Source organism: Gastrolobium bilobum, unplaced genomic scaffold, assembly GCF_033153095.1.
Source record: "Gastrolobium bilobum isolate Gb01-03AN ecotype WA unplaced genomic scaffold, APGP_CSIRO_Gbil_v1 utg2926, whole genome shotgun sequence".
Taxonomy (NCBI): domain Eukaryota; kingdom Viridiplantae; phylum Streptophyta; class Magnoliopsida; order Fabales; family Fabaceae; genus Gastrolobium; species Gastrolobium bilobum.
In genome coordinates this window covers 538,158-551,607 of record NW_026898807.1, presented here as the reverse complement: position 1 = coordinate 551,607, position 13,450 = coordinate 538,158, and the positions used below count along the sequence as shown (strand labels likewise).

Sequence of the window (13,450 nt, the reverse complement as noted above, 5' to 3'; positions counted from 1 at the left end):
AATTATTTACTTCATGTTATATTTTATTTATTAAATATTTTATTGTTAGAATTAGAAAAGTATAAATAATAATTTATTAAAAAAAAGTAATTTATATTATATTTTTTTTGTTAAATGATGAAACTTTATATCAGCTATTGTTGAAAGTTGAAGCTCTAAGATTTTATTTATATTATGGATTTTCTGTGAAGGATTAGCGTCGATATATCTACATAATAAGTATTCAATTCAAATATATGTTCCATTCAGTTTAAAAACGAGGTTAATCTTTCAATGGTTTATGTAGTGTTTGGTCGCAGAGAAATTTTTTTTTTACTAGAGAAATAGTTGGAAGGTGAGTTTGGTAGAAAAATGTAAAAAAAGTTGTTTGGTTGACCGAAATATTATCAGGAAAATTTATTTAAATATGCAAAATCTATGTTCGGGAGAAATTTTGCACCTATTTTTCACTTCCCCAGTTATCTCAAAATACCACATCTCAAGTGGTATTCTGTAACAGTGAATTTCATCCAAAAATCAACACAAAAGTCATTTTCCCATCTATCCTATTTGCCTAGTATTTTTTGAAAAAACTTGAACCAAACGTGGTATTTTCCAATATCCATTTACACTTTCCCATCAATCCTAAAATAAACCTTCAACCAAACAATAGAGAATTTTTCTGAACATGACAGCTATAGATTTGCTCTCTCCACAAGTTGCCTATTGTCCCCATTTACCAGCATAAGAGATTCCAACCTTAATCAACTCCAGGTGAGTTGTTTTGCTTCTTTAATTTGTTTTGAAGTCAATTAACATGTGGAATTTTTATTTTTATTTTGAATAATGATTACAAACTAGTTCATAATTGCTATTGATTTAATCATGATAGAGTTTCAAATATCTAAATCTCCAACTTCTCTTTACGAAGATTCAGACCAAGGGACCTAAAGCTGCATGGTTGACAATCTTTTATGCATGCCAAGTAACTGCATTTGATGATTTTCCTGCTGACAAAGAGAATGAGATCATATTCCAAAGCCAAAACAACTCTGTTTACAAGTACTTACACACAGAGTCAACCTTCATTTCCTTCAAATTTGGTCAGAACTTCTGCTGATTCAAGTACTCCAGTTATTCCCAGTGAGAATATAATCCCTAGTACTGGCACCAACTCGATTCATGAGTACCCTCAAGCGTCATCCAGACCTGTTGTTTGTGATAATTTCTTAAGATCACTAATATTTGAGATGCTTGAAAAGAATGTTTTTGTGTAATGGATCATGTTTTTCTGATCATAAATTTCCTTTCTATGTAGATCTGTCAATTGCTAAGAAGGCTTCAACTTCAATGGTTTTTGCAGAAATATTTTTTATTTTATTTTCATCCCCTCTCAAATAAATTCATGGGTCCGGCACTGATAACAAGTCAGTCAAGTAAAAATGTTGAATTGCATTTTGGTCCCTTTAATAATCTGAATTATATTTTGAATTTGCCAAATGGTCCTTTAATGTTTGTTAAATAATTTATTTGGGTTGCAAAATTATCCCAGGCTTGCCTTACCATAAAATCCATAATAGAGAACATTGAATCAGAAATTCGTGTTGTATTAGTTTTCCGGTGAATCTTTGTATTTTTCGTAAAATGGAATTTCCGAAAGCTAACTGAATTTCTGCAGAACCTCACATGGACTTGGGAAAACTAATAACAGGGACTATTTAGCAAAATGTTAATAGGTACCAATACCACTTAGTACCACTTAGTAAAAGAACCCAACTGATGGTTTTAAAAATAAACAAAACATTAAACATTTAAAAAAAAATTAACAAGTCAAACCAGCGTTGCCTATGATGTAATACCCACACTTCAGAAACAAAATTCGAAGTGTCGTGTCCGATATTTTTTAATATTCTAACACGCTTCGACATTTATAATATTTGAAATATCATTATATATTATGAAAAAATTTATCATTATTTTATCAAACTGACATAATAAAAATTAAAAATGAATATCGAATAAATCTTACTAGTGTGTATAAGAAAATTTTAATTTGAAAATATAATATAAAATATTTACATTTTATGTTTCTTTGCAAAATTAATGGGTATTATAAGTTTAGTTTCATTTTTTTGTTAAATTATTGAATATTAAATATAATATACACTATATAAATTAAAAAATATTATTTAATATCAAAATGTGTTCTAACATGTCAAAATCTAATATTTTTTAAAATTAAAGTGTCAAAATATCGTATCGTGTAATGTCTCATGTCCCGTGTCGATATTGATACAACATATAAAATGGAGTGAATGATTCAATGAATGAATATTCCATTTTTTCTTCAACCTTGAATTGATTCACAACTTTCTTTTGTGATAGAGATATTCACAAATAAAATTGTATTTTAGTACATATGTACTGGACATAAAGCTTTTGATTTATTTATTAATCCTATATATAATTAAGTCATCCATCAGTTTAATGCCATAATTAGGATTATATTCGTAATTCAAAGATTATAGACCAAAAGTATATTGTGCTGTCCTAAAGATAAAACTAAGCTTTTACGTTCATTTATACTTCAAAAGGTCAAAGTCAAGTCAAAAGCCTATCTTTAAAAGCACATCATTTGTAAGGATACTTACTAAGCACATGAAGATAACAAGGAAATCTCATGTCAGACTTTTGTAAAATACTGAAGAAAGTTCCACGAAACAGTATGCAGAAGTTTTATTAGAAATCTATGTTGAAGAATGATGAATATGAACATTTGCATTAAGGCTGGTGAGTTTGCTTAATGTTTCACGTGCAGATCTGGTATCTGGATGATCTTCACCACAAATTGAAGTCCTGATAAAAACAGCCTTCCTGATCAGATCATTCCCAATCTCAAATTCAGCACCTCTTAGCATTAGCTTGGCCCTAGTCTCAAGTACAGTGGCTCTACACAAAGCTGACTCTTCCCAAAGAAAAGGATTCAACTGAGCATTACTCTTGATAGAGCTCCAGCAAAGTGATTTGTCCAAACACTTGTCAACTGGATTAAGAAGTGCTTGCTCTGCAGCTTCCAATGCATTTGTACATAGGCGCAGAAGCTCAAGAGCAGCATTGCATCGAGAATATGTAATGAACGTGTGAATTGCAAAAGGCAGAATCACTCTTTCGACAAAATATAAAAGCTCAGATACCTTGAGCTCAACAACTACAGGATCATGACCAAATCCAAATATCAGAAAACATGCAGCCCATAAATGCTCCAGATTTTGAGATATTGACCCTTGACTGATAACAGCTTGAATCATTGCTTGTGCAGTTCCGGTATCTTCTCTTTTCCGAGCATATAGTTTCATGAGCTCATTGATATGGATATGACCTTCCTTAGTACTACTTTTTGCAATATTAAATCTTAGCAGCAAAGAAGATGCTTCTAATTCTGATTTTTTTGTGTATGAGGATGTGAATCCACATGTTAATATTTGCAGTATTTTTCTCCAGAAACAGTTTTGCTGACACTTTTCTGGTATCTTGTTAGCAGCAAGTGCTAATAAGGAAATTGGAATTGCACCAGGTGCAAACCATCCGCTTACAAGCACCATTCTGGTGGCCAAGCTTCTTGGGCCATCTGCATGATATAATATGGAGAAACAAACATCAAAAAGTTGCAGAAGGATAGTGTTCTTCCTTAACGAGCGAGCTTCTTTACCACTCCATGAAAAGTCCTTCAAGGGCATTCTATTTATAATATCAAGGAGCCTGCTTGGGGTTATTGGTAATTGAGACAAAATTGCACTGACAAGGTCAAGGCCCAAAGTTAACCTTCCAACTTTCTCCTCAATAATTCGCAGAGCATCAACCTCTGCAACAGGATAGTCCTTGTCACTCCCTATCATTAAAGACATTGCTTCAACTCCAGATAAGTATGAAAGTTTCAAAGGTTCCAAGTTCATGATGCGTGGAAGGCGCGTTGATATAATCACATGGGTCTCTCCGCCGAAACGAGGGAGAAGATCCATCACAAGTTTGTGATCCCACCAATCTTTTTCACTTTCCAAGTTATCAATGACCACAAGATATGGAATGTTTCTCATAAGCTCTTTGCGAACTCTAGATATAGCTGCATCCTCCTGCTCTTTGAAGCCTTTTATACCCGTTTTCTCCAAACTATTATCAACTCCCACATCAACTTCTAAAAATGACCTGAGGTTCAGATAGTTTTGCTTTATATATCTGCTCTCCCCTCCTATCCATAAAACCATCTTGTATCTCTGGTGAAATCTGTAAGCAAATTCAAGAACAAGTTCTGTTTTTCCAATTCCTGAATCCCCTGAAACGCAGGCAATCCCTTTCCCATACAAAGTCTTCATTCCTTTTTTCCTCCTACTATACTTTCCAATCTGAGAAGATTCAACACCTTGCATTTCAATCTCCTTTTCAGACTCCTTCCATACAACTGGTTCTTTTCCCTTCCTGCTGCCATTTCCCATATACCTTTCGTCTAACATATTATTAGTCTTGCCCGAACCAATAGTCAAATTCTTTGGCCTGGGTCTGGCCTTAAGTTCAATGTAGTTTTGTTCTGCATCTCCTGTGACATCACCAAAAAGCATAAATTCCAGTTGTGAAAGCTCTTTCTTTCTGCCAATAAAATTCTCATTTCTAAAGAAAGGAAACTCCTCCTTTTCTACTCTCTCTCTCCATTTTGCCAAACGCTCTGCAATGCTTCTCCTGCCTAACCTCATTGCTAATAATGTGACAACACTCAGTATGCAATCTCTCCAGTTTCCATCTTCAGCTTCCAATTTCCATTCATCAATCCCAGAGAGGCCATGCACGGCATCTTTCCATTCCTGTTCCAACCCTTCATACCAAAGCCAAAGTTTCCCTCCATGTTTTTCCAACATCTCACCCTTCTTTTCAATTATATCCCTAACGACACAATCAGCTGAACTCAAATCAAAGTATATTGGGACCAAATTCTTCTTGCCAGAAAAAAACTTCAGCTCCTCAATGGTGTATTGATTCTTGAAAGACTTCCTTGTTATGATTACTATCCCAAAAGAAGCAGCATCCATAGCTCTCTCCACAATGCCAAGCTTCCGAGAGCTCCTACATCGAGCCGTGTCCGATACAAAGCAACAGATGCCTTGAATCTCTAACTCAGCACGAAGCCAATTAACAAAACGTAGTAGAGGGGGTTTCCGGCCATGTAATCCTATGAAAACATCACAATCCCTCAGTCTACAAGAAGAAAGTGATGTGTAATCTGGAGTTGATGATGCTCTAGAGTTTGTGTTTTTCTTTATTCGCTTTCCTTTATGCCCAGAATAATTATCATCATGGCCCTGGCGGTAACTAGATATGCTGCTGCTACTAGAGATGCCAACTGAGGAAGACATACTATCAACATTTACTAGAGACTTTGGTTCTGGAATCGCTGAACTGGTGCTAGGGGGGAGCCAAATCTAAATGGATTCTATTACTTGGAGCATCAAGTTTAGTTGACTCTGATAAATGGCATGATGGTGATCTTGGAAAGAAAAATGGTGACTGATTTGCTGAAAAGAATGCCGAAGATGATTATGATGATGATGATGATGTATTCCTTGTAGTCATGGGTGTGCTCTCTTCTTGATTATCCACTGAAGTTGAGATAATGTTCTTGTCAGTCACATGTTGTATTGCAATCGTCAAATAACCAATACAGAAACATGAAGCAAAACTGAATGTTCTACCTCGTTATATTAATCAAAGCTAGAATACATAACATAAAATTTAGTGTCGTTTGGTACGCGGCGTTTCTTAAGATTATCGGAATCTGAATTTTTTTAAATTTTAAATTTTTAAATATTATTGTAAACTGAATATTTTCTTTATATTTCTGAAGATTAAGATTCTCGAATAAAAAAAATTTCTCCTCTACCAAATATAAATAGATCTTAAAATTTACATGCACAAAAAATAATGAAGAAAGAAAATTTAAATTTGTCAACTCACAAACAGCAAAAATCATTACTAGGCAGCAAGAGAATCAACTTCAATGGTACTTTACACAAAGTAGTTTTTTTTTTGGTAAAACTTAACAGAAAGATTTTGATCCTGAACAGTGAAAGAACAAGGAAAGATAATATCTGTTTGGGGCATATTGCACAGAGTGGCTAAGTAATTCATTGACCAAATTCAAAAATGAAGAAGGCCGCATCATTATAGAGAAGAAAATAATGACCCGAATTAAGAAGAGAGAAAGAGTGAATTCATAAAATCATAAAACTGCATTGTGATTCAGATCTGAATACTTACTGACAAACTGAAACACAATTTGGTAGTCTCTATTTTGCCTCCAACCAAATCAAATTTATATTGGGGTGTAAATCACTCAGAACAAATCAAACTTTAGTTTAAATAGATTAGGGAGGCTTAAATATTTCAAACCTAATTTGACTTGATTGATTAGCGTGATATAAGCTAAATTACGAGCAAATATTCCGTGAATCCAACTCATATGGGCAAGGTAAAAAGAAAGAAGAGAAATGAGAGGAGAGAGGAAGAAGAAAGAAAGAAAAAAGGACCATGCAATTAATTTCCCTAAATTACAAACTTGGCTTGAGTTGTTTTTAAAAAATATAAAATCTTGGTCTAGTCTATCAAATTTACCAAACCTTAAAAAATATTATACTGCACTATATAAATTATGATTACTTTATACAATATCTGAAACCACAACTTAAAATATTAATAATTTAATTGGAAATAAAAAAAAACATTTGAATTGAATTGCATTAATTTTTTATTATAAAATTATATTTTGATTTAATTTAAACTAAAATTTTATACAAGATGTACATGTGCGTACACATATACATGCATATAAATTTAAACTACATTTTTTCAACAATATATAAAAAATCGAAATACTCATACAGATATTGGTTTTTTTTAAAATAAAAAAATAAAAATCGGTGGGATTCATTTTTTCTATATCTACTGCATCAGAAAAAATTGTGCAAAAATTGTGCAATGACATAAAAAGTATGGAACCCTATATTAAACTAGTATATTATCCGTGTGTTGCACCGGAAAAAAAGATTAAAATTTTTGTCGTCCGTCATGATTGGTTAATCGCATTGCAAATTTTATATTTACAAAAAATTGTATTATTATTTTGTTCTATATGTCAGGTGAAAAAAATCACAGCATTGACATATAGCTTTGCAAATATCAACAACAAACAAAAATCTGCTATTCAGAGGGATAAATAATTTTGCATACAACTACATCATAATTAGGGGTGTAAATGGGCTGGGCTGGGCTTTGGCCATTCTGGCCCAAGCCTACGTCAAAAAAAAGTCAGCCTATCTGGCCTATTAAAGGCTTTATTTGTAGGCCAAGCCCGGCCCATTTTCAAAAATCAGAAAGCCTGACATGGCCTACAGGCCTTGTAGGCCTCTCACTATATATACTAAGCAAAAAAAATAAATGTATAGAGCAAAGAAAGTTCCATTCATGCATACACTAGTACTTCTCATAAGAAAAAAATGACAAACAAGAAAGAGTCAACATAATACCTCAGCTCTAGAATGTATATCATAGAGGAATAGAGTCGAAGAAATGAGAAAAATAAGAAAAATACAATTACTGGATGCTGAAATAAAGTCTACAAGAGAATGTCATTCATCTAAAAATCTTTAAACCACCATCAAGACAATGGAAAGAAGATTATTATTGAAAGATCTTCATCAGTAACATCATAATCCAGCAAGGTACCCATTGTTCCATGGTATTAAGCTGCAACAGCATGTAAAATTTGGAGACATTATACCAGTTTTTCTTTCACAAAATAAAATAGCACAAAAAGTAAGAGATTTTGGTATTTGGTACTTTGTGTCTTTGCCACATAAAATAATAATAATATATATTTTATTTTAATAAATTAAATAGGCCAGCCTACAAGGCTGTAGGCCGGGCTTGACAAAATTGGCCTATGACCTATTTATTAAAAAAGCTTTTTTATAAGCCTAAGCCTACTCTACTTTCCTGAAAAGCTGGGCCTGAGCTGGGCTCAATGTAGGCCGAGCCGTAGGCTGGGCTGGGCCAGCCTGGCCCATTTACACTCCTAATCATAATACACCGTAATAGGTTATAATATACCATGTTAACGTGAGAAAGGGATATAAAAAGAAAAATGCGTACAAATCATTGCTAACTATAACATTCATCAACAAAATCAAGGTAACAATAACACCAAGCAAATATGGATTTAAAACATCAACTTTTACCTATAATATGAAAACGCTATTCATTCAGTGTCATTTCATAGCAATCATTGGAGGGATGAGTTCAATACTTACTAAATATGTCATTTCTTGTGTGACTTTCGTTCCTTGTGCCTACGATACAGAAAGAAAAAACTCATTAAATAAGTAACACTAATATGTTAACACCCAAAAATCATAGTATCAGTAAAAAAAAGAATGGATTAAATTTTTTTAAGGACCAAAAAAAATGTTGTCTAAACGGGATTTGAATGCAATTTAATCAAATAAGCATGTATAAGTCATATTTTTTGCTTACATTGCAACAAATGCATATGAACAGAATCAAAGCAACTACACTAATCTTTGAGATAGACTTTCATTTATTGCAAGCACATTTAAAAAAAATAATAAATAATTATTATTTGCAAGGATTTATGTCGTTAGTATTTGGAATTCTACAAATTTGTATTTACAAAAATTAAAATTAGATTTAGGAATTTAATTATAAAAGAAAAAGGATGAAATTTTAATTTAATTATAAAAATGTGTTTGTGGGTCGGCCCTCCGGACCGAGTCCAGTTTGTCACCTCTAACTATCAGCATGTAATAGGTTTTTATATTTATCAATAAAAAAAGATTTTTATAGTTGCGTCTAGGTTTTTATATTTTATCCCGGAGATGAACTTTCATTTACTACAATAAGATTTATAAAATAATAATAAATAATTTTTTTTGCGAGGTTTTGTGTCGTTAGTCTTTGGAATTTCACAAATTTATATTTACAAAAATTGAAATCAGATTTAGAAATTTAATTATAAAAGAACAAGGATAAAATTTCACTTGAATTATAAAAATATATTAGCAGGCCAGCCCTCCGGGCCGAGCCCAGTTTTTCACCTCTAACTATCAGCATTTTGCACTTGCAATTTTTTTTTGCAAGGATTAGTGTCGTTAGTCTTTGAAATTTCACAAATTTGTATTTACAAAAATTGAAATCAGATTTAGTAATTTAATTATAAAAGAAGAAAGATAAAATTTCAATGAATTATAAAAATATATTGGCAGGCCCGCCCTCCGGGCCGAGCCCAGTTTTCCACCTTTAACTGTCAGCATTTCATATAAATAATTATTTTTTGCAAGTATTTGAGTTAATTACACTATTGCAATAAAAAAATGAAAGTTTAATTTCTTTCTTATGTTCTAAATTAAAATTTTAATTTGTATAGTTCTTAAGTTTTAATAATTTTTCTTTTACAGAATGACAGACGTCATCTTTTATTTAAATTTAAAATTTAAAACTTTTTATATTAATTATACATATTCTTTTATATAATTTTTTTCTATTTTAATTTATGATTTTTATATTTTTTTTAATTTGTTATACATGTATATTTAAAATTTTTATGTTAAATATTTTTTTTAAAAAATACATGTATATTATTTTAATTGGTTATACATGTATATTTAAAAATTTTATGTTAAAATTTTAATTTAATTTTTGTAAAGTATAAACTATGCCATTTCTTATTTTTTCTTTTAAATTTTAAATTTTAAATAATTTTTATCTACTGTAAATTTTTTTTTATAATTTTAATTATTTTATTGTTTAATCTATATATTAAATTCAAATTTATTATATATATATTTTTCCTCTGCATAAATATTAAATGTTGAACTCTTTTTCCACATATCAAGTTCACATAATTTTTCATTTAATTTATTTCCAAATTTCAAATTTATTTTACAATATAAATAATTTTGTTATTTTTCAATTTTTTTAATGTTTTATTTTTTTATTCAGCATTAATAGGGCTAACAATTATCCATGTAAAAAATAGTGGATATAACAAAAGAAAAGTATCAACACCAATAACCAGTGATTATGATTATTTTGACGATGTTTTTTTTTTTTGCCATTTGCCTTATTATCATTGTAGCACTAGGACTGCAAAGCTTGCAGGAGGTGAAGTAACTTTGCATGAAATAGTGTAGCAATGTTCTTAGACTTCGCTTTTGTAATTTCTATCAAAATATAACCTTTTAATAAGTTCGATATGGAGCTGATAGATCCCACTGGTGGGAAGATAATTATTCCTGCTCAAGTCCTTTCAATTAAAAGAGAGGTAAGATTGATATAATAGTCTGGTAATACAATAATGATAGGATTAGAAGTTCCCAAAGTTGAATAGATAGTATCTGACTGCCTATAGATAAGGCTTATTTTTCTTTACAAGCAAACTTTCTCAAATTTTGTCCAAAAAGATAAAAGAATGCTATTTTCTCAAATTTTCTTTACACATCTTATATCCTTTCACTCTCACAAGGAGGTGAGACCCATATTTTTAAAAAAAATTCCTTCCACTTTCTCTCCCATGATTTATCTTTCTCTCACTTAAAATGACACAACTTTATATCATTTAAAATTGTTGAAATGAGATAATATTTGTTGAGTTGTACAATTGTTGAAATTTTAATCATTGATTACACAGTTACATAATCATAGGAGATTTGTATTAAATAGTTTAATTTTCTTATTTGCAATTGATTGGCATAATAATAGGAGATTTGTATTAAATAGAAATAGTAACAGGTTATTTCATTTCCTTATTCATAGCTGATTGACAGCTAATTTGTAATAGACCTAAAGTCCTCATTTATGTATATAATTACCCCAGTAGAAGAAGAATAGACATGCAAAAATATTCATAAGATGATACCATTGTTTTGACAAAAATGATACACAATCTTCCCTTGATTATATCTCGTAAGTAAACATCACATCATATAATTACAGGTGATAAAATTAAAGTATAATTATATAAAAAAATTAAACATAATTACAATTTACAAATTAGATTATAAAGTATATATATATGAAAAAGGTATTTCTACAGCCACTTTATTTAAAATTGTCTACAACTTTTTTTTAACTAAGTATGACCAGTTAGACATAGTTATAACAATAAAGTTGTTCTTTGTTTCTCTCACCTCAGACATTGTCGGCTGACGTGATGGAGAAAAAAATGCAATTATTATGTCTGACTGACCATACTTAGTTAAAAAAGATAGTTGTAGACAACCTTATCTAAAGTTGCTGTAGAAATGTTTAACCCTATATATATAGGGAAAAACTATTCTTAAGTCACATGAGACAAGTTTTCTCTCTTACGCACCCTTCGATAACTGTGCCACCTTTTTTTTTTCTTTTCTTTTCTTTTATTTTCTTTTATTTTTTCAGGTGGTGGAGCCCACTAATTTGTCTCTATGACATGAGATAACTATCTCCTTTAACATGAGATTAATAAAACCCATATATATATATATATATATAGGAAAGGATCCGTTTACAAACTTTTTTTTGAAATTTTTTACAAATTGCACTATGTTCTCCCGGGAGAACATAGTGTAGTTTGTAAAAGTTTGTAAACAAAAAAGTTTGTAAATATAACCTGCCCCCATATATATATATATATATATATATATATATATATATATGGGGGCAGGTTATATTTACAAACTTTTTTGTTTACAAACTATATTATGTTCTCCCGGTAGAACACTAAGTTACACTATGTTCTCTCGGGGGTACATAGTGTAATTTGCAAAAATTTGTAAATTTTTTTTGTAAACGGATCCTTCCTATATATATATATATGAGGTAAGATCCTTTAACATCGGTGTCAAATTTGAAATTTAACACCTCATCTGAGAGCCATCAGATCAATGGTGTCACATGCTTACAAATCAGAGTTGTTGATCTTTTTTGATCTGATGGCTCTTAGATGAGGTGTCAAATTTCAAATTTGACACTGGTGTCAAAAGATCCAACCTCTATATATATATTTATATATATATATATATATATATATATATATATATATATAGGATCATGATCATTTTACACTGGTGTAAGACTCCAAATGACAAGTCTTACACCACATCTCAACCGTTGATTTCCGTGCATCCAACGGTTCTAATTTAGGGAGTCATACGAATTAATTAATATTAATTAATTATTAATTACACTACAAATGACAACCGATAATTTCTGTCCATCAACGGTTGAGATGTGGTATAAGACTTGTTAATCTTACACCGGTGTAAAAAGAACCTGCCCCATATATATATATATATATATATATATATATATATATATATATTGTTGGATTAAAAGTTAATCAATTATTTTTATGAATAAAAAATTTGATTTGAAAAGAAATGTCGTTTGGATGTGTTATTTTATCTTTGAACGAGTGTCATTTAAATCGTGACTTTACGTTTTTTCATAAATAAATAAGTAATTGAATTTTTTTTTATATACATAAGGAATCGAAATTTTAATACTCTTATTTTTCCTTTTATACATTCTTTTATATTTTGCATTCTTCTACTCTAATTTTTCCTTTTATACATTCAATAGAAATATTTTAATTTTTTTCCATATATATAGGGTATACATGTGAAATAATATACCTTCTACACACTCATCAAAAGATATGTCTTGATTTGTTTTTAAAAAATAAATAGGTAAGCTCTACATATTTTGTGTCTACAATATGAGGAAACTATTTTATATGACATAAGAGTTATTTCCTATATATATATATATATATATATATATATATATATATATATATATATAAGGTAGGATCATTTGACACCGGTGTCAATTTTGAAATTCGACACCTCATCTAAGCGCCGATAGATAAAAAACAAATCAACGACTCTGATTTGTAAGCACATAATACCATTGATCTTTTTTGATCTAACCGCTCTCAGATGAGGTGTCAAACTTCAAATTTGACACCGGTATCAAAGGATCCTATCTCATATTGTAGTTTGACACCTCATCTGAGAGCTGTTAGATCAAAGGATCCTTTGATACTGGTGTCAAATTTGAAGTTTGACACCTCATCTGAGTTTGACACCTCATCTGAGAGCCGTTAAATAAAAAAAGATCAATAATATCATATGCTTACAAATCAGAATCGTTGAGAGTGCTATCTATTAGACCAATTGCGTGGAAGGTATTCATAGGAATAGAATCATAAAGTTAAAAGTAGCACAGATTTCTAGAAACATGAAGTAGGAATAATGGCACCATGATGATATTATTTCCATAAAGTAAAGATGTCGAAATAGATTCATGAATACTATCAATATCCAATGGAGGGGTAGCAATGAAAGTAAAGTGATAATAAATACAAGAGTTG

General features: G+C 30.5%; 1 pseudogene; it reads right to left on the bottom strand.

Annotated features, from left to right (window-relative positions):
- Positions 1 to 2,726: 2,726 nt before the first annotated feature.
- On the bottom strand, positions 2,727 to 5,598 carry LOC133284296 (uncharacterized; annotated as a pseudogene).
- Positions 5,599 to 13,450: the final 7,852 nt, after the last annotated feature.